We start from the raw sequence: 3,737 nt of genomic DNA, 5'->3' as shown, positions 1-3,737 counted from the left end.
ATAAGGTGGGTGCGGAATGACTTACCAACTCTACTCCTTTGCAGTGTGTTTCGTCAGTCTAGTAGAATGCCGGCGGACGTTACCGTGGAATAGCGAAACTTCACACAGTCATCCTAGTCGTTGTTCTTGGATTGCTTCTGCAAGACATCTCAGTTCCTGACAATATATGTCAGCACTGACGGTTACACTTCTGGGAAATAATTCTTAGTACAGTATGTAAGTGGGCTGCTTCTGTGTTGGCAGCGCTGTGTAGTGCTTTCCATTGGATCTCTGATCTCTGACGGCGCTTTCTTTGTAAGAGACTCTGTGGCTGGTTGAACTCGTTGTTGGAAGTTAATCGCCAGTAGTGTTGCGCAGTTGGAAGTTAGTCGCCAGCAGTGATGGAAATAGTGTTGGGCAGTTGGAGGTGAGCAGCCAGCAGTAATGGATGTTAGATGTGAGAAGTTAACATTGATGGAGGGTAGAGGTCTGAAGTGTTAGCATAGGCTAACGATCTGTACGACTTGGAGACTGAATATTATTCATTATTACATACCTCTGTACTGGATGTCAATGACGATTTATATTACAATAGCCCAGGAAGGCCGCCCACAGCGGGAACTCGCGCCGCCCCCATCCCGCCAGCCTACACGAGACTTCCAGAGCACCCTGGACAACATCGAGGGACCCAGTGCACTGAAATAATTGTCATTAGCCGTGCCACAGGGCTCGTTGGTCTAGGGGTATGATTCCTGCTTAGGGTGCAGGAGGCCCCGGTTCAAATCCCGGACGAGCCCTAGCGTTTTGTGCAAACTGATCGCACGTCAGTGGCTGAGTCAGCGCAAAAAGCTCGCCGTCAATATCAAATGAATTTCATATTTGATGTGAGCAATTGACACTCTGGTCCGACGCGTGAAGGCGATTAAGATATCTTTTGTGGATGCGCGCAGGTCTTTGTACGGGGAATCGCTGCTTCGTTTGGGCTCAGCCATTCGGGGAGTTGCTGCTTCGTTTGGGCTCAGCCATTCCCTTCTTTTCTTTATGTTAGCATAAAGATGCCATTTCTCGTCACAAGTAACGATACAGGATAGAAATGGTCGGTGTTGTTCACGAGGCAATCGATGACAAGCAAGCAGAGACACACATATGGTCACCTGCTGATTTTTGTCATTTTGGCTTAGAGCATGCGGTACCCACACGCGTGGTTGTTAAACCTTCTCCATTGCATGAAAATATCGCACGATTGTGGAACCATCACAGTTCATCACATTTGCCAGTTCTCTAGTACACTGACGCGGATCATCGTGGATTAATGCATTTGAACGGTCTTCATCAAACCCGAAGATCTTCGTCAAAGTGTCACTAACGTCTAAACGATACTCCTTGGAACGAGAAAACCATTTTCTTGCCGTGTTCTGTCCACTGACATTATCTCCACACACGGCGCAAATGTTTCTGGGTGCCCATCGTCAAATTCGAACAGAAGAATATGTCGGAAATGTAGCGATTTTTCCAATTGGCACTCCATTTTCTAACGTCCACAGCTCCACTCTCCGCCTCTAAATTTAAAAAGTGACAGTATGTAAACTCAAGTAGCAACACTGAACTACGGATAAAATGACAGTCGGTAAATAAACTCATAGCAACCGGAATACCAGCACGCAAAACTAAAGCGCCTCGAACTAACGCACCAGCCTAATAGCTTTCGCATGATGTATCTCTGCGAAGTCACATACCTCTATGAGACTTGGACCATGCAGAGAAAGAGCAGCAACATTGTAGTACAGAAAGTAACTGAAAGAAATACTGAGGGTTGAATATCACTTAGGTGGTTTTTTGTTCTACTGATTTTTATTTCTGTGAACTTGTTTTCGGGTTATGAGGTCATCTTCAGATAACTACTGGCTATTGTTTACAAGTAGCTTGTGTTCTTACGAACCAAACATTCTCGACTAAGACACAACGCACTTACATACGATCTTTTGTTGTGGTATTGTCTTCAGAATTTTCAAACGGATCTTTTAACTTTTTGTTCTGTAAAACTGTTCTTTAACATAACAAATCACGTTTTATGGTTTGTCAGTACCATGTACGAAAACAATTAGAATTATTTAGAATTCACATAATTACAAAATTACAATTTTTTGGTGTTTTCTGTGAACAGTTGCATTGAACACTAATTGTTGGTTGCACAACAGCGATGTTTTCTTTGGGCGTTACATTTTGTTATTAGAAAACTTGTACATTAATAAATACCAAATATTACATTGTTACAGATGAGTTACAGTTAGGAATGTAAACACATAAGGGATATTACATTATATTGGGGTGTGAATTTTGTTTACTATTGGGACACTTTTTGGTTAGTAGCAGGTTTATTTTATTGTGTAAAGTTAAAGAGTGGTGATGTGCTCAGTTGCAATTGGTCATTTAGAACTAGGTGGGATTTAGGGCTAAGTATTTGTTAATTTCAAGTGCTTCTAGTAGGCTGAGTTTTCTGCCTTTGTTGGCTATATGTAGGACTTCTGTGTGCGTTAGATATTTGTGTCCTTCTTTGAGCACATGTTCAGCAAAGGTGGAGTCTTATTTATTTAATCTCCAGAGGCAGGTGAGTGTTCAATGATCTGAATGTCTGTACGCCCATGCAACGTTATGCCTCCTCAAACCATAATACCAGGTCTTCCAAAACGAGTGTGGTTGTTACAGATGAGCACACTTATTTGGCGAGAAGTAGGAACGCGTAATTTACCAGGAATAATGTCTAACATAATCTTCTGGTGCTCCAGGTGTTACAGTGTGAGGATGCATAATGTTGCAAGGGCGTACTGACTCCAAATCTCCGAAAATGGCTCATTCACCGGTCAGCGCTATTGAGGGACAGTTTTGCTACCCCATGAGCGTCTTTTCAAAGAAACTTGACCATCTTAAAGAGCGGTGACTTCACTGTAACTGTTGTGTTAAAGTGTCATTTCTGTTCGTCTCATTACATATGTATCTCAGTCGCATTCTGCACTATACTGTAGTAGTTCTGCGTTGATTCAAGTTTCATAAAGGTGTGTTATTCGGCAGTAACACATCATGCGAAAGTTGCTTTCGTCCTTCAGTTTTCAAGAAGAAAGACTTCATTTCCAATTAAGGGGATGCCTGGGACCTTTGAAACGTTTTATTGTAAGCAGAAAGAACTAGACCTACCGTATTGTCCTATTTTCAATAAAAAGGTCCTATATATTAAACTGAGCAAAAAAAAATGAAAATACAAAATTTCTTTTAGTTTTTGGTTTAACAAAGCAACACGTTTTAAAAGTATTTCAATTTCGTAAGTATTGGAAAAGAAATATAACAAAAAACCAACCAGTTTAATAATTATATGTTAAACATAAGACAATATATAACTGTGTAAATTATATATTACATAATTGTTACCTGTAGCTGCACTCATGATTCAGTAATTCTGTTATTACTCATGATGAGTAAATAAACTATTGTATGTGCAATAATGTCATCTGCCCTTACGTGTCTGCATATTCGGTTAAGCACAGCTCGTAATGTGCGCCCTACCCTTCCACCTTCTAAGCTGTCCCCATGCATAACTCTTCGTCATGCGCAGTGTGGCTGCCCAGCAGTGTTTACAGAGGGTCAGAGCAGGGGTGCTAGTGAAGGGTAGCTATACGTTATACAACGTGTAAGCAACAAAGGCAATAATTTGTAATGATGTAAAAAATAAAAAAAGATGTTACACTCCCTAATTCACCGTCTTA

General features: G+C 41.2%; 1 non-coding gene across 1 annotated transcript; it reads left to right on the top strand.

Moving 5' to 3' along the window:
* The first annotated feature begins 705 nt into the window (after positions 1-705).
* Positions 706-776, top strand: Trnap-agg (transfer RNA proline (anticodon AGG)). The gene has a single exon. It is a non-coding gene; the product is annotated as a tRNA-Pro (tRNA).
* Positions 777-3,737: the final 2,961 nt, after the last annotated feature.

The sequence above is a fragment of the Schistocerca serialis genome, chromosome 8 (assembly GCF_023864345.2).
Source record: "Schistocerca serialis cubense isolate TAMUIC-IGC-003099 chromosome 8, iqSchSeri2.2, whole genome shotgun sequence".
Lineage (NCBI taxonomy): Eukaryota > Metazoa > Arthropoda > Insecta > Orthoptera > Acrididae > Schistocerca > Schistocerca serialis.
Note: the sequence above shows the minus strand (reverse complement) of the source record. Positions and strands in the feature narration are given on the sequence as shown.